This window comes from Balearica regulorum, chromosome 1, assembly GCF_011004875.1.
Source record: "Balearica regulorum gibbericeps isolate bBalReg1 chromosome 1, bBalReg1.pri, whole genome shotgun sequence".
Lineage (NCBI taxonomy): Eukaryota > Metazoa > Chordata > Aves > Gruiformes > Gruidae > Balearica > Balearica regulorum.
Window position 1 is genome coordinate 60,762,198 of NC_046184.1, and position 24,474 is coordinate 60,786,671.

Sequence of the window (24,474 nt, forward strand, 5' to 3'; positions counted from 1 at the left end):
GGAAAAGCAATCATTCTGCTTGCTTATATGGATGGCACAAACAGCAGAGGTCCAGCCTCTCCTTTGGCACTGAGTCTGTTTCTGCTGAGGGTGTTGGTAAAGTGCCGCTGACTTCAGTGGCAGATGGACATGATCCCTTTTGGATTGGGTTTGCCCTCTTTCCTCTTCTCTTTGCTTATGTAACGGTCAGTCCCTGCAAACTTTCTGTGCATCGGCTGCTTCCACCAGCTTCAAGGATATATTTGAGTGGATGAGGATTACTTGCTCACATGTGGCTTGCAAGATTAGAGCCAAAGACAAATAACTAGATGCACAAATCTTGCCTAAGAAGGCTGAAACAGAGCTTAGCTTACTCATCTGCTCCTGTCACATCCAGTGAACCTGACTCGTGGCCCTGCTCTGGCTTCACTGCTGTGCTAAATCCTTCCCAAAAGAGCTGGGAACCTCCACATCTGCAGGGAAAATCAAACAAACAGAATGGAGAATTTAATTGTAGAGTTCCCACACACAGCTCTGCATTTAAAGTGCGTATAAACAAATAGATCTGACAAGCTGGGCTACTTAGAATAGAAGCTAGCAATGCAAACCAGAGAAAAATCAGTTTGCATTTATGATATTCTAATCACTTATACTTTCATTAAACAAAATACTTATGTAGGTCTTATGCTTCAGTGAAGTTGAAGGGACTTAAGTATATGCTTAAAATTCTGTAAGTGCTTAAAAGTATTGCCAAACAAGGATGCCAGTCCTCAAAGTGCTTGGGCTGAGTGTATACTTAAATGTTTTGCTGAATCAGATCCATGGTGTCACAGAACCTTGAAGTGAGCTCAGAGGCTTCAACCTAGATGATGGCTAAAGCCAAACAGCATAACAGGAAACTCTCAGGATTTTCCAGAGTCTAGTGCATAATTAGATTAAATGTGCAATCCTGTTTTGGGATTATGAACGGGTTTGGGTCTTTTTAGCTCATTAAAAAGAGAAAGAGCCTTCCTTTGCAGGCATACACAATATCTATCAGGTAGCTTTTCCTGTGCTTGCACTTTTCTAGTAAGTGGCATTTCAAAATTAAAGAAATGCCAGTGACACTGCAGTTTAGTCCTGGGTAATAAAAACTGCCCAGCTCATGAGGGCAAATCCTTCTCCTGTGTTCATCCAGATAGCGTTAAATTCCTTCCCAAGTTTCCCGTGGGCAACTAAAGGGATTGTAATGGTATTGCAAGTAGAGCATAACACTGACCATAACAATTACATCTAAGCTGTGCTAACCATACATTTCAGCAAACAATTCTTCTTGATTATACACCTTATGGCACATAAGCACATTTAATATATATTTTACATATTTAAAACATGCTTCCCCTACCTCTGATCAGTATTAGCCACATCCATTGCCCGCAGAAATGCATGAAGCAGAGCAGATTGAATAGCTTCTTCCCAATGCTTCACGTCTTCATTCCCCTTAAAAAAATTCTGTCCTATTATTTGGCCTCAGCTCGATCATGCCCTCCAGCACTGCTGAATTTCAAGGAGGTGATAACTTCTTTGAAATTGATGGAAAGAGCCATAAAGAAGAATAAAGACATAAAAAGTGTCTGTTACTTTCTCACCGACTTTGTCTGTATCTGGTAAGTGATGCCTTTCAACTGTTTGAATTTAAAGTTTGAATTTATTCAGTCATCCCAGCATAGATCCTAAAACTGTACACTCTGTCAAGAAAAATTTCATTGTTTTTAACAAAGACATTGCTCCTCTGAGGAGAACTAGACAGTCTCGTGCTCTTATCTACACTAATCTTACGCGTGATGCATCCTGTTTGCTGGTGTCCTGGAACCACCCCACTCCTGGACCAGGGCTCTTAGGGCTGATAGCCCCAAATGTGGGTGACCTGCCAGGAGCTGAGGTTGGGTGACTCAGGCTGACTCCTTGCAGAGACATTGGAATGTCTGTGCGCCATGCTCCTCAGGTAGCAGCTTCTCCCTTGTCCGGGGTATCTCAGCAGTCCCTCATCATCTTCCTCCCTCCCATGAGCACAAAGACAAGAACTGGCTGTGGAGCAGTGCCCACCCCAGGACCTCCAGATGTGCACTGATGCCTGGAGTTGGGGTCACAGGCCAGAGCTGGCTGGGCAATGCTCTAGCAAAAAAGGAAAGCAACTCTAAATTTGTGAAAGCAGTTTCATTTCCAAAGTGTCATTGGCCTCCTTTGCCTTTCATATGCCCTATATATCTGACTTTAAAGGTCAGCAGTGGGGCTTAGAGTCCGGCTGAAAGATGCACAAAATAACAGTAGTAGAAGTTATGAAGACATATGAGGGCTTGATTCCCTGTGGCCCTCCGTTCCCCTGCTGTGGCTCCACAAAGATGTCAGAGCAGGTCCATGTGATGTAGCCCAGACTCCAGGTGAGGGTCGCCCCTTCACTCAATGCAGTGGCTAGGCAAGCCGTGCCGAGGGCCTTCGCTGGGGATTACAAGCAGCTGATCTGCCCCAGGTCCAGCATCCACCCCCCACTCTACACACAGTTGTACAGAAGCCCCACATGTCCTTTTTCTCAAGGTTTCAGCTCCACAGTGCAGTAGCCAAATGCAGGGAAGCCCGCAAGTTGCCATTTTCTGCTGGCAGCAAATTACTATGCAGATGGGCTGAAAAGGAGGTGTGGAGTCAGGCACAGCACAGTGCTTGCATGCTGCTCACTGCTGGTCCAAAGGGGATGAAACCTGGGCATTGACTTTTCCCACATACATCTCTCAAGGCACAATCTGACCATAATTACTTGAAAAAAACCCCGTCATATCTCAACGGATAGTATCCTGCCACATCAACTTTAAAATCTACTGAATGCGGGAGCAGTGGAGATCTAGACCTCCTGTGAGTGATAGAGTCCTCAGTAATAAGGAAATTAGCAACTGGATGCCAAGGAAAAATGAAATAAACAGACCTTTCAAAAGCACTTGGGAAAATATCATTAAGAATGCTCAATTAAATATGGACATTGTTTAAAATGTATGGGCGGGGGCAACAACAGGCAAGGAACATCTGTGTCTGTTGAATCCCATCCCTTTGAGCAACAGCAAAAATCCCCACAGATGTGGGATCTTTTTTTATTAGCTTGCCCCCCACCCCACATATACTTATCTTTATTTATAGCATCTCTAACAGCATTTCAGCTTGTAACCTTGATTTATAATATTGGAAACGCTGGCACCATTTTGTTTGCACAGAAGTTAGCTAGGTGAATTGCATAGCTGAACTGTAATGATGCTGTGAAGAATAGCAGATGTTTAGCTGTTTTCATTTCCACTCCTCAGTGGACAATCAACAATGTCTGATAACTTCTTTTGCTTGCTATGAGGTGGCCCAGAAATCTAAGTGGGGGGTCTGGCCAGAACATCCTACATTACTGAATCAGCAGAATACCTCCATCAGCCTCTACATGGGCTTAATGACAGTGGATAGCTCAGTAATTTGGGCATTATTTAGAGCTTTTTATGTGCTTCTGATTGCCGTAGGTCTGTTGCCAAACTTTTTGGGGTTGTTTTGCATATGCTATATAGTCCTCTTCTGGGACTTCCCACAGGACATCAAGCACCTTTCTTTACTTCAGGAACTGAAAGCGCACGGTACAGATGGCTGAGAAATATTTTTCCCCTAGTGAATATTTTCACTAAAATGGAAACATCTTTATTATAACTGAATTTCCCATAAACTCTTAATGAGAAACCTCCTTTTCAGAGGAACACAAACAAGCAAGCAAAATCCTCAACCCACCCTTGTGCTCAGCAAGTTCCCCCAGCTAGGGATCTAGCCAGGCTGCAAAAATTGTGTTGTGTGATCCCATGGAAATGTAAGAAACACAACAAATCACTCTCACTCATCCCTCAGTCAAGCTATCTTCCAACTCTTTACCACTCATTTTAAACAGATATCCGTCCAGTGACTGCAGGGGAACTTCTCTTTGGGGGAGTCCTAGACTGCATGATGCAGAGTTTGTGTCACGCAAGCAATGGCACTGTTTGCACCAGTGCACTTCAGCTCAGTTGCACTCATTACTCTTAATTGATTAGGATGCATTGGAGCTCCACCGAGTTGTAAACCAGCTGATTCAATCTAATATCAAAACTGAATCATGCCAAACCAGTGTAGGTTGATCTAAAATTGCTCAAGAAGCGTGGCTACTTGAAAGGGTGTTAACTTCACCAATTTCAAGGGAGTTACTCTTGTTTTGTGCCACTATAAACAAGCGCAGAGCTAAGCTGTGAGTCATCACCCATCTCTCTTGCTGCTTCTATTTTAAGAGCAGATCTGCTGGCTTTGCTGCTGGCTGAGCTTGCAGTGATGCTTTTTGGAGCTTCTTGCAAATTAAACAGGGGTAGACTTTGTTCTCTGTGGGAGAGCAGAGAGAATTGGGATCTTATGAGCTGGGAAAGGCAGAAACCCAAAGGCTCACATGGTATTTTTAGCAATATTATAAAATACAGGTGCCTCAAAGCCTAGGTTTTGTCTCAGCTGGTAACAAGCATTTGAGAGCAGTAATTCTGTGGCCATACTGGGTTCCCAAAAAAAGTGGTTGTCCTGAGCAATTAAAAAACATGTTCCAGGGAAAAAAGTTTATGGTATTACATGGACCTGGACAAAGATGCCTGAGGTGAATAGTTACTTTGAACCCCTTAAGTATCTTTGCATTGCCATATAATCAGGAAGTATTTTTAATAGAGACACCTATTTTAAAACTCACTCCTCTGACACAGGCATGCACAGGCAGGATGCATCCATTTTCTGAGACGGGTGATATAGCAATCCATCAGCTGAGAAACATCTGAAAAAGGGTGGTTTTCCTCAAAAGGAAAATGGCTAAAGAAAGCATGTGGCTTTGAGAGGAGGAATATTATTATTATTAAAGAATCCAGTCCACAAAATGTTTTTAGTCTGACATTTAGCATTTGAACTATCCCATGTGGTCCAGCGTTGTAGCTATTAAAATCACTTGTTTGCACCCACCAGTCAGCAAGTAATTCTGTGGCTAAGGTGCTGTGTTCATACCTTCTTTTTCCACCCAAGCTGCCATTAGCCGCCTGGTCTTTGCTTTCAGAAACTACTCATTGCTTTCACCAGGCCTGAAAACAAGATGTGGTAGGAGCCATTACAAATTGACAGATTCTGTTTGCAGACTTAGGGATGGATACCATGACCACAGGAAACTAATGAGAGTCGTGTCTTCCATGCATGCATGCATTGCTTTTCGGTACAGTTTGTCCTGAAGATTGCGAAGCTGGCAAAGATCTGCAAAAGAATAGGATGAAATTCTCCCCTGTGTAGGCAGCCAGCACAGGGTGCGTGCTTTACCACAGTCTCCTATGAGCCTTATTTTGACAACACAGTAATGTACAGCCATTCTGTTGGTCTTTTGAAAATGAGTGAATTCCAGTCTTATAACTTAACTGGTGTCACATTATTATGAATCATCATCAAAATATTTTCAGTGCTCCTTGGAATAAATAGAAAACTCAAGCAAAAGCAGAAGAGCTAAATAGGAATTTAGTATTTACATTAGGAGCCATAAAATTACTCTAGTTAGAGCCCTGCAAGTCTTGATATAGAATATGCTGAATAAAGGTGCCTCTTTATTCCTTTCAGGCCACCTTTTCTTTAATTTGCAGTCATGCCAGGTTGGGCTGATTCATGTTTCTCTGCTGCAGTCCAGCAATCAAACAAAATAACAAAACATGCTGGCAAAGCTAAAGAGAGCACACGGACTGCAAGCTCTGCTCTGGTGTGTGTGTGTGCATGCATGTGTAGATAAGGCCTGGTCAGAAGAAATTGGAAGAGATCCTCCTAGCGCTAGGATGGATTCTGCTGCTATTGTACCCAGGCATCTTCCGTGCAACCCTATTGACTTCGGTGGAGTTACTCCATCCACATGGCAAGGATCCTTAAAACTTGGACTATTGAAGTCAATGGGAACTTTGCCACATCCATTGGCTTCATGAGGATCAGGGATATTGTTGGCTTAAAATTACAATCAGCTTTCAATTATTATTTCTGGCTTGGGAGGGAAGGACTTAGAGAGGAAAATGGATGGAGAGAAACTTTGATCAAAGCCAAGAGAAGGAGTTTCAGAGCAGCATCATTGTGCTTTCTCAGAACAACAGGAACACAACACATCTCCAGAAGAATGCAGACTAAAGTCAAATTGCAAGACTTGTATATCTTCCCTTAGGAAAAATGCTGTGGTGAAAAATGTTAATGATTTTTAAATAATGCTCCATTTTGCAGGGAACAATTTTCCAAGCAGTCTTTGCCTCCAAAGCAATTGCTGACCATTTAATGACATAGTAAGTATCAAATACTGGCAGAAAGTGTATGTGGTAAGGACCATATAATCACAAAGTAAATTCACCATTATTTTTCCTTAAAAAAACAGCACACGTGTTAAATGATATTTTTGGATCTGCTGTTTATAATTACCAAGCATTGTACACTTCAGGAGCACATAATTACTATGTATACTCCTTGCACTAGGAGTATACAATTACTCCGTCGGGTCAAATTCAATGTATACTCCCTCTGGTCAAATTCTTCTCTTGGATGCTTCAACTGCTCTTTCTGAAGGGCCAAGTGTGAGCCCAAACATAGGATCCTCAGTGACCAGGACTTCGGGGGCTTTCACATAAATAGCCAAATCAACACCTTACCCTGTTCTGGTTTCCTTGAGAAAGCTTTGGGTGAGGCCAAGACCTAAAGCAAATGTTGCAAAGGAACTACAGGCTGGCTCAGTTGCTTTAGCTTTACCACAAAGATGCTTCATCTGTCTGTGTCTTCCTAATGTCGTTGCATTATTGTACTGGATGACAGTGTGTCTGCCTTCAAGAGGAGGTAGAAAACTTCAAAATGGGTGCAGGAAAAAAGAAGGACACTGTGGCTGGGAAGCATGCCTGATGGGCAGATGCTTAAGGTGTTCAACTTCAGTCCATGAACAGGAATTTCAGAGGTGACCGGAGAAAACGCTAGGTACAAAGTCAGCTACAGGTACAACAAAATGGGTGCCTGGAAATTAGTGTGAAACAAGTTCAACCAAAAAACTTAAGGCCAGCAGTTTTAATGGTCAAAACTATTAATCACTGAAGCAAACTGTCCAGGAAACCATGAACTCTTCACCTCTGAATATTCCCTAATTGAACTCTGGACATCTTTCTGGAAGGAAAAGGCCTTCAATATATAGAAGGTCACACTGGTGCAAGTGTGAAATGCCTTGAAACCTTGACCTGATGGGAGAATTCAGGAATCAGAAAAATCTGAAGGTCAAGCACACGTAATGCCAAATGCGATCCCAAAGGCTGCCCTGTTCAGAGAGCAACCCTGCTGCTATCAACAGCGCTGCATGGGGCTGAGTGGGGTGCAGATGGGAGCAGAGTCAAGCACGTGATAGCCCTGTGGGCCAGAGTTTTGGGTGTGCTGGGATGGGCACTGGGCAGGAGTAGCTCTACAACTCTGAGGAGCAGAAAAACAGCTCCCACTCAGTGAGCATAGCAAGGAAAGAGGAGAAAATGAAGAAACTTTTTGGGAAAGGCTCCACACTGAAATACGGTGCATAAGGGCATTTCTCACCTCACTGCATATTGAACAGATGAATGTAATGATGTATCTGCCTGAGGCTTAATTTCTCAAACCCTCCCCCTAGCCAGAAAACTCCCCGTTCCCTGGCAGGAGAGTGGTAAAACCACCAGGGTCATCGAGCTGCTGGGCTCCAGAGGGAAGAGAGTGGGATGATTTCTGGGCTGAACGGCTGAGTGAATCCCTGAGAGATACTGCCTGGTGCTGTGGATGTGATGGCCGGTGTCAGTGTTTAACACAACACAGGACAAAGAGAAAACCTGAACTATAGCCAGATGTGGTATCTGTATCACCCCGAATTTCCAGAGAATGCACAGAATGGTTAACCAAAATAAAATATTTTGTCAGAAAACTGCCAGTTCTATAAAGATATTTTCTATTGACTGCAAACCTCTAAAGGCTTGTAAAAGCCTTTTGGTGAGGAATAAGAATATTTTAGCTGTGAGAGACAGAATTAGTTGATTTCCATCTGATACCTTTGAGTCCTGGGAGTGCATGGTGTGGGCTTTTTTTCAGCCAAGTTCCTGAAGCCTCTTTTCTCAAAGGATATGCAGCACGGAGCAAAAATATTCTCTTGTCCTTTTGGGTTCCCGCTTTGACATGTTTTTCTCCCTATGGTCAGTAGCTGGCAAGTGGTCACTTGTTGTGTCTGAGGAAAGGAAGAATATCACTTAAGCAGATGAACGTAACCACAGGACTATAAAACCAAGTCACTAACACTCTGCAGTCCCTTCCTGTGACTCAGAGACGCTGGTATATCCGAGGCACCCTCTTTAACATTGTCTCACCAAGTACTCGATGCCTGAGTTTTAGAAACCCTTCTTAGTCAGAGCTGTGCTGTATTGTCAGAGCTAGATAAGGGCTCCGGGTCACTGCAATTCAATGTGTGCCCGGCTTGCTTAATCAGAAGCCTATTATGCAAGGGAACAATTATCTTGATTTTCTCTGTCTTCACATTTGTGCTCTGCAGTATAGGGATCTCAAAGCAAATGCTAATTAGTAAAGATCTCAATTTAAATTTAAAACCATACTATAAGATTTTGGGAGAAAGGTTAAATTTTGCTAGTACGCTCCAACCAGTAGTAACCAAATCCTGCCTGCTCATATTTTAAAAGCCTTCCACATAAATATCACAAACATTAATTATTTTACCATCAGTTGCCAGTGGAAAGCAACTGAGAGCTACTTCAGTGTGAAGCATTTTGCCATGCATCTAAGTAGGTGACTTAGCAAACCTCAGGCTAATGTCAAAGGTCCGGATGGGTCTCACACTTACAGGCTACTGCACTTTGCACTGCCTGTCATATGCTGTGCCTCACCTGCAGAGATTTTGTTCAGGATAATGCTAGCAAGTATTTCCTTTGATGTTAGATAGCATTAAGTGAGTAAGTGAGGGGGGAGAAAAAAAAAGAAGAAGAAAAAAAAGCCAGCCCTGAACCTAGAATCCAACCTTTCTGAAATATTCAAGGTAATAGATGGTCTGTTTTCACAGTCAGTCTTCAAAAGGCTGTTAATATCAGATTATTTAGTTCTTGATGCTGTTTACTACTTCAGCACCAACGTACATTTCATAATAATTGCAAACTGGTGCAAAACGTAGGATGCAGTTTCTGCCCCATGCCAGGGCAGGTCTGGTGTAATTCTGCTTGTCAGAGGCTTGAGTCAAGCCTGATGTGAGCAGGAGCAAACTGAAGTCTACAGTCTTTATTTGTGAAGAAATAAAAATAGTGGTGACACAGGAAATACCTGGAGGCAGTGTGACTCAGGGGATTAATAATGGTGACAAATGGCCCTTGTCAATTTACAGCTGCTCACATTTGGTCATATATCACAGCCACCTCATGTTTCCTTTGTCCAGATGTAAATGACCAAATGAGACTCCGGGCACTGGCAAGATAAGCCCTACACGAATATTTCAGAACTTGTGGGTAGCAACAGGCAGGCGGTGTTGCCTGAAGTACGTGGTGCAATACCCCTCAGTGCATCTGGACGCTGAAGCATTAGGAGACAAATGGTACAGGGAAAACTGCAGCTGGGGAAGGAGAGCTGCGTGCAACCACACCGTGCAGAACAGCATGCGGGAGTGCCAGCAGCTGAAAGGGAACCCAGGCTCAGTGGAGGGTGGAGAGGCAAAGGAGCACATTTAAGAAAGACTGTGGGTGTTCAGGAGTGCCTGAGACGGACAGGGAGGTTGTTTTGGCAGAGCGGAGGGAGCAGGAGCCCCGACAGCACAGCCAGGTCTGCAAGACCCAGGGAGCAGAAAGGAGCACCCGCATGAAGTGGTTCTTCTTGCCAACTTTTGTTCTTTTTGTTTCCTCTTCTCAAAATAGTTACTTGTTAGAACAAGCTTCTTGCTAGGATGTCGCAATTGAGATATTTGTTCCAGATCCTGGTCGTGATTCCTGTAGCACAACTATGCTGGGTAAATCATCCCTGTGCGCCGCCCCCCCCCCAAGGAGTGGTAGAAAACACAGTTCTGGCTGCGCTGAAAATAACAAACTTTGATTCACTTCCTCTTCAGAAACTCTTCGGTATGCCCTATTATGCAATTCTCCAGTCTCCTGGTACCAAGAAGGAATTAATATTCATTTAATCCCTCAACAGCAAGCTTCTAGGGGATACTTTTCCTAGCACAGCTACTTCAGTCATGGTCATTTTAAAGGGGTGCAGCTATTCCTGGTTCCTGGGCAGGGAATGCTCTGCTACTATCACCAACCAGTTTGAGTGTATGCATGTGCATGTGATCCAGATCTCTCCTTGCTATTTGGTTTACAGAAGATATGAGTTGTTTGGCATTTTAGCTAGAACACCTCAAATCCATAGCTCAGACTCCAACCTTTCAGCTTTTCAGGTGTATTGCGGTCTCCAGGAATTATCCCAACTGTCTGTCATCAAACCAGTACCTGACATTAAAAAGATGCAGGTTTTACTTCAGTGGATAGCATATACTTCTCTGGTGACCTCTGGGACATAAGCAGGGAAAAAGAGATGGACAATTGGTTGGATGTGAAATATGCATGTAGAACATTTTTATTAGCCCAGAACTGAATCAAGATCCTGGACTGCAGTCTTGCTGGGCTTTATATCTGTCATTAAGCTCTTCAGACTTCTGAGCTGCAGCAATAAATCTTTTTTCTGCCAATGACATCAAGGCAGCATGGCAACTAGGCAAAACTGTCCTGCACATACCTGCAGACACATGGCCTTTCGGTTGGAAGACAAATACTCAACAGATCAAGGACAGATGTGCAAAAGTAAAAATATCTTCTTAGTCATTGGTGTGAATGAAACTTTGCTAAAGAACCAAAAAGGGTGAAAGGAATTTTCATGAGTTCAGGTGCTGGCTCAGCAGCTCAGTCTGTAACAGGACCATTCCTCTGCTGAAAACTCAGGCACCTGCGTCTGAACAGCACTGTATCCATGGAAAACCAGGGGAGCCACAGCATATATTTCAGCCAAATTGCCCCCATTTTAGCTACAATTTCCCACTGAGTGCAGCAACATGGAGGACCAATCCCAAGCATAAGGAGATGCAGAAAGACGTCAATAATGTATCATGAAGATGAAAACTGAATGTTCACCTCTAAATTCAGTGCATCCTATTGTGACATTTTCTGGTGATATCTTGGTGGAGTTTTAGCAGAGCAGAAATACCTTTAATTGGGGCAGAGCACAGAGTCCTTTTGAAAAAAAAACCAAACTGTTTGCATTGCCACCCAGAAAGATGCCGCAAATCCTGCTACTCACAGGGATCTACTATTAAGTCTTAATAAAACACCTAACTGCTTTTGAAAATCTTGGCCTCTATATTTTATTTAGTACCCCCATCACAGACAAAACCCTATTGCCCCAGGCCCCATTCACATACCACCCTCCACGATTTATAATTTAAATAAGCATATCAGACACCTTAATCTGGATCATCCAAGAGTTTCTTTGGGGTTTTTATTCCAGATTCCAATTGAAGAGATAAAGGACTGAGATCTGGAGTCTTTTCTTCTGTAGTCAGGTGTTTCTTCTAATACAGGGATGGGGTAGGAAGAACACCTCTGGCTGACCCTGGGCATCTGTATCCCCTCTCAGATCGCATCAACTCTGCTACATGATGAATTCTTAGTTGGGGGTCATACATAGACAGAATTGTTGAGGCAACTGGCAGGGAGGTGGGCAGCCGTTGCCTTGTGACTCTTCCAAGGTGCCGGTGGTTTGGATGCAGCCAAACAAGCTGAGTGCCCGCGGGGAGATGTGTACGTGCAGGCAGAAAATTAGCAAAACACCCGCCTTGCCAAAGGGGCTGGGTTGCTGGGGGCGCATGCTTGGCGGGCAGCAGCCTGCACCTCCCGAATCTGGAGGCAACCATGGCCTAGCTGATGCTGTAACAGGCAGCCAGCGTGCGTGTGCGCTTGGCGTCCATGGAAGGGCCAAAAAAGCAGGTGAACATGCAACACAGCCTGCTTGCCTGGGCCTGCCTGGCATTATGCACCCAACTCGTGTACAAAAACACTACCTTCATTCTCCTGGAAAGGGAAAACAACCACAGCTGGTTGTTTTCTTTGGAGAAGCTGTTTACTGTGCCTGTTCCCACAGGGAGAAGAATGGGATCTCTTAACGTTTTTGGGGCTTCCCAAAGAACACATATGGGCCCAACACAAGGTAGAGTTACTGTATGAGGTACAATGCTGCCCATCCTTCTGCCCTGCGCTGTTTTGCAGACCCAGGTGAGCCTGGCAGGTGCCCACTGAGACACTCTCCAAGGTCCAGCCAACACCCATAGCTGGGACCCTTCTTTCTGGTGGAAATGTGGCTTTAAAGGGGCAGTTTGATGGCACAGTCATTGGCAGCTCATTGCCCAGCTGAAGGGATGTCCTGAAAAGGGGACAGCTGAAGCTCTGGCTCTGACACAACTCTGTCTTCGGTAGTGATACTGAGGGTGGGTAGAGATGGTGTTTGGTTGATCTGTGGAAGACACAAAGCTGGGAGACCTGCAGTGCATCAGGGTGAGAAGTGCAATTGAAAATTAACTCATCAGCTTAGAAAAGCAAACTGGAGAAAGTAGGATGAAACTCAGTAGAGATAAGTGCAAGATGTTTTACTTAGGCTTGAACAAACAACTCCTTAAATCTTTCAACTTGAAGGTGTGAGAAGGAGTCCTGCTCTGCTAAGCCCTCAGCTGGATTTCCGTGCTCAGTTTCATGATCAGCTAGAACACCAGATCTCTACACAGTTTCTTTATGACTCAGTGTAAACAAGAAGCTTTGTAAAACAACAGACAGTTGCTGTTTAAAGATCTGTCATCATTCTCCTCTGACACAAATACTTCTGTTTGTTTGGTTAACAACGTAAGCTTCAGGGGTTGCAGTCTAAGAGCACAAGAATTAAACTTTGAATTTCTCATGGAAGATGGTGGCCAGAAAGTGTATTTGAGACACCCTTTGAGTGGGAGAAACTATGGTGATGTGGTTGCTCTGGGGAATATGCCTTGCTTCCCTCCTGTGTTTCTCCAAGTTGATAGTGGTATTACTCCAATAACATCAAGGGAGTTAGGCTGGCACGAAACTGGAAGTAATGCAGTGTTTAATTAGATGATTTTGATAAGAAGAACCTAGAGTAACATGTGTAGCTAGAAAAGATTAATTGCAGCTTCATTTCCCAAGGTAATCCCATGTAGGATTGCCCCTGGTCACAGCACAGTTTCACTGTAATGGTGCTGTGCATTGTTAAAAGTCAGCAGTCATTTATTTTGTGCTGAACAGACTACATTATGAAGGAGATAATCCAGTTTGCTGTCATTTTGGCAGCTTGTTAATGACACAGGGCAGCATAGTATCGCATGGGTTCAGAATTTAGCTGCTAAGCTTCAAGCTTTACGCTTTGCACATACTGTCATTCTTCAGAAATAGTTTTTGCTTTATTCCAAAACTCTGCATTAAATTTATTGTCACTTCTGGCTAGTGTCTAAAGTGCAACCAAATGACATTTTTCTTCATGCTTGTTAAATGAGGTAGTAACAGGGCGGTGGGGGGAAGCACTGGCAATTAACATGGCCAGACTCTTTGTAAGAAGCAGACGGAATAGAAAAGAGAACAGATCTGATCTGACTCATTCAGAAGAGTTTTTAACAAATCCTCCATTGCTTTAAATCTATGTATGTCCTTTGCCTAGAATGAAAAAAAGTCCAGTGATGTGGATAATAGCCTAGGGCACGTGTCAGGCTAAGAGCTGGCCTGGACCAGCTTCCTCCCTCCCTCTCATACTCCATTCCTATCTCCTAATTTCCAGGTAAAGGCCCAGCCAGGAATGACAGCACACACAGCTGGCAGCACCAGGGCCTCAGGTTTAAGCCCAGAGAGCAGGGGTAGATGAAGCTTTACGAAGGTGAGCTTCCATGGCATCCTATGGATATCCTGTCCCTTTGCTCTCCGGTCCTCTGGGCTGATTGCCCAACTCCATGCCTGGTGTCCTTCCTGAGGTAGAGGGAAGCATGGGGAGTTTGTGCTGGGGGATCTGCAGCTCTTTCTGGTGTGCTTTCTGCAGCCATAGTAAAGCTTGTCTCCTGGTTTTGGTTTGCATGAGATCATATCTTCCAAGTTTTACTTTGGCTTTCAGGGAGAAAAAGGGAAAATCTGCTAAAAACTGATAGCTCACTGCCATTTCCACCACACATTATCGAGATTTCTCTCCACTGCATTGAAGTCTCCTAGGCCAATTTTGCCACAGGTTTGTTTTTTGAGAGTATTTCATGCTAGAAATTGTTTCAGGTTCATGGATCATAACAAACCCTTCTGGAAATCATGCAGAGTTTGTGTGGTAATCTGTTGGGTTTACGATTTGGTTTGGTTGGCTAGTTTGACTTGGTTCATTGTTCATTTGGAGGTTCCCAATGAGCAGAGGGCAACTGGCTCTCCAGCTTGCTCCTATTCATAAAGGGTGGGAACTCAGGCACCCTCTGACAGTGCAACCTTTATAAGGGCAGGTAGGCAGAAGGATCAGGCTGTGGAGGGCATTCAAAGTGGATACAAAAAGCCTGACCTTCATGTCCTGAAGCTGAGGGAGTCTGAGGAACGATTCAAAGAGGGTAGGAGGAGCTGACACTCGGCGATTGATGGGCAAAGAATATGATCTTAGCAACTACATTTTGAAGGGTGGCCTTTGGGGGAAAAAAAAAAGAAAAAGAAAAAAAAAAAAGGAAATGAGAGCAAGCATTAAAGTTTTAGCAAAAAAGGTTGACCTTTATTGATGTTAACTGCTATGAATTATATCAGTTTATACCAGCAGAAGAATTGAGCCTGAATTTATTTTTCTTACAGACTTCCCTACTAGATGAATTCACTGGTGAGTGAGATAAAAGTAGGAGGAAGCTGAGTGCTGATATTGCTAACAGCAAAATCCATCTCACAGGCCAACATTTCATACAAAATAGCTGTGATCTCATACTTTTGTGCCTTACGAAAAAGACTGAAATAAAGTCAACACTGCACTGTGTTGCACTGAATGATATTTATGGGGGTGGGAGGCATTCCAGCACCCTCATCCCCTCACTCTCCTCCCCTCCCTCCCCACCCCGTAAAACATGGCCAGTTGAAATGGGTTAATATTTGCTGAGATCTGGGCTAGGTCTTTCTGGACACAAGTGGGTTGCCATGCTGACTGCATTGGGATTTAAGTGGCTGGACTGAGAAGCAGAAGCTGGAGAGAAATGGGTGGGAGTAGGGCTAGCTTCTGGGTGTGCGGGGACCCTGGTCCCAGCAGCAACAGATGCATGTTTTGGCAGAGCAGTGATGCCAGGCTAACAGTTCTTATTGCCAGGCTTTCTGTCAGCACCATTGCTTCTGGTGCATTTGGCCATAACTAAATCCCACCATCACCACTACCACTGCCAAGATGTCCCAACCTTGCATCATGAAAGCCTGCTCAACCAGGGGACAAGGACTGGAGGTGGTAACAGACTTTCTGGAAGCAAAAAGAGGAATGATGCACCCATTACCAGGATAAAACTTGAGTGGCAGCATAACATGGAGCTCAGCAGAGCCAGTCTCCCAGCTCAGCACAGGTTGTCCCCAAGTTAAATCCTGTCCTTTCAAATGTTGTAGGCAAAATGAAGAAAGTCACAAACTGGTGGTCTTAGAATAAAGAGAGGGAGGAAGAGAGGAGAAAGGCAGCATATTTTTAACAGTTGGAAGGCTCTTAGATACAGAGGGTCACTGTGGATATGAGAATACAGAGTAGGCAGACACAGCAGCATTTCTGAATGGCTCAGGAACAAGGAAGGAAAGAAAGCTAAAAGCTGAAGATGACTCACTTTAAGGACCTGAATGAGGAGGATGAGGTATTCAGCAGTTTCCCATGAAGAAGTACCTTTAAAAACAAACCTCATCTTTCAAAGAAAGAAAGGTAAGAGAAACAAACCACATAAGCCTTTCATGAGATTTTGAATAATTTATAAATGTCTTTTGCATTTTTCTCATCCTTAGAAAATTCCTTAAGAAATCAGTGGATCGCTATTGTAGGCGGGAGCTTTCATCACCATATTGAATGAGCAACAATGTTCATGTCAATCTCCCGCCTTTGGATCATGTTAAGGATGTGTGTGTCATCACAACGGCTGCATTTGCACAATGCCTTAAGACACTGTTGCTGATGCTTGTGGAAAGTACAAAGCAGTCCCCAGAAGGCACTGCACTCCATTGCCCCATACTTCTTGTTTCCACTCTTTATCAGTTGGTGATACAAGAAATATTTGTCTTTCTGCTAACATTTTTGGTTCCAGTTCTCCTATGATTTATATAGGGTGTGAGTGAGAAGTATCTCAATCAACACCCATAGATTTACAAGGGCTTTGAATTAATAGGCTGAGAGAATGTAAACCTTCTGGATTTAATTTGTATAATCCGTATATTACAGAACTGATTTTTTTAAATTGTTCTCTCTGGAGAGAGTATGACACCAGAGTTTGACATGCCCATATATTCTTGGAAAGATACATGCAGAATGAGGGAAGATCATCTTAATCCTTCACTCATTAAGACAAAAAACTCCTTGTTGTTTCATGTAGTTTGGGGGTTATGGGCATCTCTCCTTTGCTCCTGCTGTCTTCTCAGTCTCCTCCATCTCCAGCTGGAAAGACCTTGAAACCCTACATGTTCTGTAGGAAATAAGACTTGACGGCATTTCCTATGCTCCCTCACATGACCCATTCCCCCGCCCTGAACACCAGCATGTGTTTAGTTCTCTACTACTAGGCTGCTGCAATTCAACTCAGAGATGAGTGCATTTCAGGCGAGTATCTGTGTACATGACAAGATCACACACTTTATGTGGGAAAAATCCTGGAAGAGAGAATGAAGAGAGTCTCTGAGGTTTCCTGTGTAGTGGTTTTCCTGGGTGGTCTTTCTGATGAGAGGTGATAGGTAGATTGGGGAATTTGGAGGCTGCAACCATTGCCCTCCTTTGCAACCCCTCTTCCTCACTAGGGTGTGGAAAAGTTCTTCCTAATTGAGCCAAGAACCATCTTCCAGGGGTAGGTCTTGTTTCTGGTGCCTGTTTTTGCTGAACAACATAGCTCTACATACCGTCTTGCAGCACTGCTCTGTATCACATTTACAGGGCTACTTTATCATGCTCATCCCATTGTTCCTAGATAAGTAATTCCAGTCTCCACTGGGTGTTAATCCCTTGCAAATATTTATGTACACCTCTCCTCATACTATCACTCAGCCAGTGCCTTCAAACTTTCAACTGAAGCCCTTCACACCTCTGGTAACTGCCGTTACTCTTTTCCTCCACATCATTCAATACTCTTCTGATAACAGCCTGACCACTATACACATTTCTCTTTAAACCACAGAGTCCTCCTTATAGACCTACCCCATCCTTGTCCTTTTTCCACAGGCAACAGCTGTTGTGACAGTGATGGTGACGTTCCTCCTCTGTGACCTGAACCCTTTGGTGCAGGTATTCCCAAACTGCACAGCTGGTAGTTTCAAGCCCTGTGGTATCCAATTGCTATCTATAAACCCACAGTCTCCCTCAGTGCTCCTGCATGTGAAGTTATTTCTGCCCTGCCTCTCCACCATTAATTTATAATGAGGGAAAGTAAGTAAGTTGCTCACTGTTCTGCTTTATATAATTATGTATTTGGAGCTTTAATTAGAATGCCACTAAAATCAGAGAAGACAAATTAATCCAGCTCTAAGACATTATTTAATCACCTAAATGCATTTCAAATTAAGACAGAGCTTTTTGATAGCAGATCCACTTAAAGAAATCCACATTGGTAACATGATTTACTAAGGAACCATGCACACACTGCCACCTGCATCTATCAAAACTAAGGGTGTTCTAAATCATCCAGTGCCAAAATTAATGCAAACAACCAGCAAAAGGATAAAGAACAAAGAAAATAACATACCAGCCCTGGAGCCTCTCTCTCTAATCTATGGAAGAGCCTTAGGGTAAACATGTCAATTATTTTCTTTGTTCTTCCTTCTGTACACTGTTTGCATTACAATTTGGGATAATGATTTAAGAAGCCCTGAGTTGTGTTGGATGTGCATGGTGGATTCGTGGCTTGGAGATTGTGGTTGTGGTGTTGTATATTACTGTCTAACTCTCAAGAGACTGAGCTTACTGTACTCCATCTGCAATTAATTTATCACTTTGCATGTGTGTTTTTATATAGTGTACATATTATGTATAATATATGCATACATACCCCTGTAGCTATTAAGCAATATAATTTTATTTTTTCCTCTTTTTGCTGTAGACAGTAAATATCTGCCTAGACATTTGTACCATCTCCATTTTTGATCACCTAACACATGATAGAGTGAATTTTGCAGCATGTGGTTGAGCAAACAGCAATGTCAATTTTCTTCTCATGTTGCCTGTTCTCAAGCTACAGTGATGTAACTCCGAACAGGTAGCAAGACATTGTAGGTACACAGCAAGATCTGTAGCTCATAGATGGAGCTTGGATATTCAGGTAGTTCATCCTGGTTTTCTTCTGCTAAGGATTTGGTTCAGAAAAATATTATCTAGAATCTGTGATATTTCTTCTTAATGAGGGTGATAGGAGAGACATTAAACACATTGAGTCAATAAAATTGTGCTAGAATAACTAAAAGAAGGATATGATCCATATTAGCCTCAGGCTGTACCATTGGCACATCATCCAAGAAAGCTGAAATAGTTGCATTCTTCTAAGATTCAAGTTTGCTTTGAGGTGAAAATACCATTCAGCAACCACATATATCAACAATTCATCTTGTGGCCTTTTTCCTTAATACCGCAGACTGTAGGCCAAATTCAAGACTGATGTCTGCTCCCTGGCTTCAGTGAGCTTTCACCCGAGCTAACATTCGGTGTCTTCCACTTAAACCAGAACTAAACTCCTACAGTGAAATAAGTGCATACATGTCAATTAAGTAGTAAGGGCAGTAATGGAATATATGTAGGTAGTGAAATTGCTACTGAGGAAACTATGCTCAAAGCGTAACTGGGCACTAATCAGGAAGAGAACCTAATCATTAAAAGCATTAGCAATTCTCTCTCAAACTGACATGACAATTGACTTGGTAAACTGATCCTTTGGCAGCACAGAACATAAGCCCTGTCACTTTACAGATTAAGTATTGACTGGATTTAGTCACACCCTGTTAGGAAATACTCAGAGCTGTACAGCAAATAGAGCAAATGGTAGTTTTTCAGTACTGTCTAGTTAATAAAGAAACATTGGGAAGAAAACTTACCCATCCTTCCTAAGTTCTTGCCCTGCAATGTCTAGCTCACCATCATACTCTACTGAGTAGGTGGGCAGAGGCTTACGGAGAGCAGAGCTGATCCCTCTGCGCTAAACACCTCAGAACATGGGGTATGTAGAAGGTGGGAGTCAAGCCCTGCCACTCTCTTGGGACCACCTTCCTCCTTGCAGACACAGGGACTGATAACCTTGGCTGGGCTGAAGTGACTGCTGCACAAATGGAGCAGGCCGTGTAGAACCAAGGATCATATTGCGTAGCTGCAGGGAAACCTGCAGGTCGTCTCCGCTGTATTGGGGCGGGTAGGAAATAAGTAAACAACCGATGCCTGGCAACTTGTGTCATGGCACTGAAGAAATGCGAGAGAAAACTCTGCTGCTTTAGCTTTATCTTCATCCTCACTGCAAAGCCAGTAGCTCTGAATCCTACTTGTTCCAATGCTACTTATTCCTTGGACAATGTAACAAGTCCTTGTAAAGTTTAATTTATGCACATGTGGGGTTCAGAGCAGTATTTGTAAGCCAGGCTTGCAAGATGTTTACCATCTAGTCAGAGCACTGTTTTACAGCCAGTGTCCCCTCTCTCCCCACACATGAGTTCAAGATGAAAAAGTGCTGCCATGTAAAAACCCTTCAAAAACGGGGGAAGGCCAAGTTGTGCTCTGCAGTCACACAAACTAGCTCCTATGTGGCCTTTACACCATAATGCCCTTTGCATTTGGGGTGGGGACAAACCTAACATTTTAATGTTAGGCCTACCATAAAGCCCAGCTTGCTGTCAAGTAGAAGCGAAAAGTGGGTTCCCCCTTACACTCAAAAAAAATCTTCTGTTAGCTTAAAATCTGCTTGGGTTGTCCAAACTTTGCTTTTGAAAAGCCTTAGCTACACCTTTTGCTTAGAACCTGAGAAAAAGCCAGGCAGGTTTGGCATGTCATTACCAAATTTGGCTGTGCTCTGAGGTAGACGCCACGCTGCAGAGCGAGCAGTGTAACACGCCCGCTGAGGGTGAGGCCACACGCTCAGTGGGAGGGAGCACCTGGCAGGGCTGAGGACCTCCCACAGCTTTCTGCTCGCTTCTCCAGGGGGCGAAACTAGGGTCAGTAGAAATTACTGAGTATTTCCTTAATGCTAGGAAAATCCCCATGAGTTCAGTCCCACTGCAATGCACATTTATTAGACAAATGACCTCATGCATATGCATTAATGGGCCTTGTCAGGGAGGCAAAATTTACATGGTCTAGTCCCCAAATCCATACTCATCATGCTTCTTTGGCACTTGAGCTAGAATTTCTTCCCTGCTTTAACCAGGTAGGCAAAGTCTCCTATGCTTAGTTAACTTGTTCACCTTCTACAGGCAGACAATCTGCTGTCACCACCAGCTTTCAAGACTAAGACACCTGAGGATGCACTAGCCACTTAGAGGAAACCCAGAAACTAGAAAGAAGACCTATTGCTAGAAACCTATTCCTTTACATCTGTTCTTTGATGTAGGAAACCAAGAAGACTCCAAGACATGAGCTGAGAACATTTTGTGAGATAGTACTATGGTAATAGCATGGTTTTTAGCTTCACGTTTAAGAAGGTGTGGGGTTAAGCCCTCAGTGATGAGATAAAACAGTCATGTTGCAGTACAGTACTTCTAAGGGAAACTGTTTGGCCATTTCTGCTGTGTTAGCAGAATATACAATTCAGACATGAATAAAATTGTACCAAAGTGTGAAAAGCAAATCCTCTTATTTTTGAAAAACTGGAAAAATCCAGCCCTCGCTGAAAATTTCTGTGTAATTTGATCATTATGTTCATAGCTATAATTGAAAGGCACAAAAGGATATCACAGAGGATAAACAGAGTTGCTATATGGCAGGGGTCTGATTTTGATTACATTTGTAAGGCGTAGTTGGGTCAGTTTCTGCTTACATTCTAATTTATGAGGATGTGGGTCAAAGCCATTTGCTACAGCTCAGAGTAAAGCCAGGAGATACATTCTTTACCTATTATGACTAATATGACATCTGTAGAGAGTTAAATAAAGAGTATCTCTCTCTTCCGTGGGTTTTTAAAGCATCCTTCTACTACTGAAATGGGAAATAAATTCTAGCTTAAAGTGTCATTATAACACAAAAACGAACAAAGCAAGGACAACCTCAGACACGTGCCTGAAACCTGGTGAGCTTCCAGAAGAGCTCTATGTTCAAGGCAAAGTACATGCAAGAAGACAAGGAGAAGTGGAAATTGTATGCCTGATTCTTTACCTGATTATACTAGTTGGAAGAGGGAAGATGAAGTTTCATCAGTCTGATTCACTGATTAAAGAATAGACAATGACAGCAAGTGCTTTTAAATAAAAGTGTTGCTGATCAATTGGTCAGCATGCTACAACACAACCCTAAAACCTCAATAAGAAAGAAGATGCACTAGGTCAGAGAGGTGTTGCATCATAAGGTGGCACATAGACTTTGAAATCTGCTTGCCTGCATTCAGCTCCAAGTTCTGCCACTGAGATCTCTTGTCATCTAAGTCAATCGAGTATACCAAGGTTTGAATAAGTGATCATTATTTTGCATCTGACTGTAAAAACCCTAATCCTGACTTTTTGCAAGCCCCTGAAACTCCAGCTGAGAATGAAGACTTTTTCAACTGGGCAGAACCTTTAAAAATCAGGACCAAAGTAGCTTGATCCTGCAAAATTAGAAGGTGCTTATTACTCATTTATGCATGTCACAGACCTACTGCAAGGCTTAACCAATGATATGCTTTAAACCTTGGGATGGAAAATAATTCACACAATAAATGGCGGGTTTATTCTTCTGCTGGTACCCATTCTTTTTTCTCACACATAAAGAATTTTAGTTTAAATTGTGGAGTATTAGCCATTTTGATGTATTAAGGAGTAGTCCAATTATAGGATTATACCAACACATGATGTCCTAGGAACATGTTAAGAAGTGCAATGAGATTTGAAACAGAACTTGGCCCTGATGAAAATAAATACCAAGATAAAACATCACTTTAAAACTTGACACACTGTCTGTGACTTTCGTTAACTTAGGGTATTTACTGTCTTGTGCTTCAGGTGAAGTGTAATCACCTGGTGCATGTGACCTAAAAAGAATTTTACAAAGGGTCTGCTTCTAGCATTGGTTTATAGATGATTCTCACCCAGCGCTCATGAAGTGTTAAGGAAGATGACTTTCCTGTGCAGCTTCTTCACAGGATCCCCTGCATGTTGATGTTTAGGAACCTCTCCATACCAGGATGTTCACACTAATTAGGAAGAAAGGGGTATTCACGAAGTTAAACATCAGGTACAGGAGCAACCTTGTTGGGCCCTATTACACCAGAAGGAGAAACACGAGTCACCATGGATGTAGCCACTTGTTCTCTTAGGTACAGAAGTATTTCCCAACAGCATGTACACAGAGGGGAGGCTAGTCTCCTGGAAGCATCTATATATATAAAAGCGTAGTCTCTGCAAGTAGCTAATAAAGGTGATCGGGAGGGAACACTGAGTACGCTTCCTGGGTAGAGCAGGACTAAACTCCACGCTGCTGTGCAACTAACCTTGCAGTCAAAGTCTGCGCTGTTTAAATTTTCCATTGCAAGTAAAAGATGCAGCAGATCTCTTTGACAACAGCTGTGGGTACCTCTTTCAGGACATAAGGTGGATGCTTCTGAGAGCTATCCAAAGAATTTATCATATGAATGGGCCTATGCTTCCTGATTTGTGGTATTTGCTCTCATAGGTTAACACTGGTCATCTCATGCCCCAGGGACTCCCATTTTGCTTACCTTTGACTGCTCAGATGAGACCCTGAGTGAGGTGGGTCACTGTCAGGGTGGACGTGTGGGTTTGCTGTTCTTGAGCCTCTCTCCCACTACTGCAGCCACAGTTGTGCTTCCCTTTTGGATCAGACCATCCACCCTTGCTTATTCTGCCTTTTTCTTTCTGACACAAATTAGCTGGCAAAAATATCTAGTCTGTAGATTGTAACAGAAGTTTCTCTTGTGTTCTCTAGGGTATTGCAAACAAAGACTTATATCCATGCAATTTATCTTTGTTGATGGATTTATTTTTTAAGAAGCATTACTTTCAAATTCTGTGGTGCCAAACATGGTCAGCATCTTTGTCATTCATAGCAGCACTGATGCTACACTGTGCTCATAGCATGTTTAGTAGTATTTGAGAAATCTGATATCAAATTCTAAAGGATTTTTGCCTTTTTGTTCCTTCTCCATTTTTTTCCTGTGACATTTCCAGCTCTCTTCTTTTCTCTGTTTCTCTGAGATTTTTCCTCAGGGGACAGTGTCTCTGAGTGATTTCATTAGCTAGGATGCTGTTAGCTCTGCTTGTGATTCTGTATTTGCTCAGAAGCTTCTGATTTTAAAAGTTTTTAAAATTTTCCTCGTGGCTCACAACATCCACTACATGATCAGGAATAAAACCCTGGGAGACATGGGAAGCACAGACCCTTTCTGATCTGTCTCCAGTAGTTACTGCATCAGTCAGTGATGGACACAGGCTCATATCTTTGCTGCAGTATAGCTCCCAGGTGAGTGTCAGGACCCATGTAGTCAATATGTCTCATAATTTTGTAGATGGGCTGTGAAAACTTTGGTATCCTCAAACTGGGTAGAAATGCAGAGCTAGCCATGATTCTTGCAACCCAGGCAAGGTTCAATTTTGAAAAGCCCGTATGAGCAACAGTTATGATTTTATGACTGCAACCTGGAAACCCACAGAAAAATGTTCAGTCCTGCAGAGGATCCTAAATCTCTTCATGCTGACAGTGACAAATATGTACAGAATATCCATAGCCTGAATGCTGAGTGATTTCACCAACCCAGTGGGAAAGATTCTTCTCTTAATTACACAGGAACAAGTAGGGAATTGCTCTAGTGACGTGAATGGAGTTATTTTGGATAGACACCAACACAGGAGAGAACACAATCTGGCGCCTTGAATGCTGCCAACAAAAGCCCGGTTGTATTATCCCATGACTTGACTGTGGCAGCTAGTCTCACTGAACTGATGTCTGACCCAGCACCCACGGAAGTCAATGTGAGCCTTTGCACTGATTACAATGCTTTTCAGTAGACCCTCTTGGCAGCTG

At 43.1% G+C, this 24,474-nt stretch overlaps 1 long non-coding RNA gene across 1 annotated transcript in view; it reads left to right on the forward strand.

The window, feature by feature from the left end:
* Positions 1 to 295: 295 nt before the first annotated feature.
* LOC142602064 (uncharacterized) overlaps positions 296 to 24,474 on the forward strand; it is a 39,116-nt gene continuing 14,937 nt past the window's right edge. The window contains exons 1-2 of the long non-coding RNA XR_012835724.1: positions 296 to 524; positions 1,493 to 1,625. This is a non-coding gene — a long non-coding RNA (uncharacterized LOC142602064). The remainder of the gene's footprint in view (positions 525 to 1,492; positions 1,626 to 24,474) is intronic.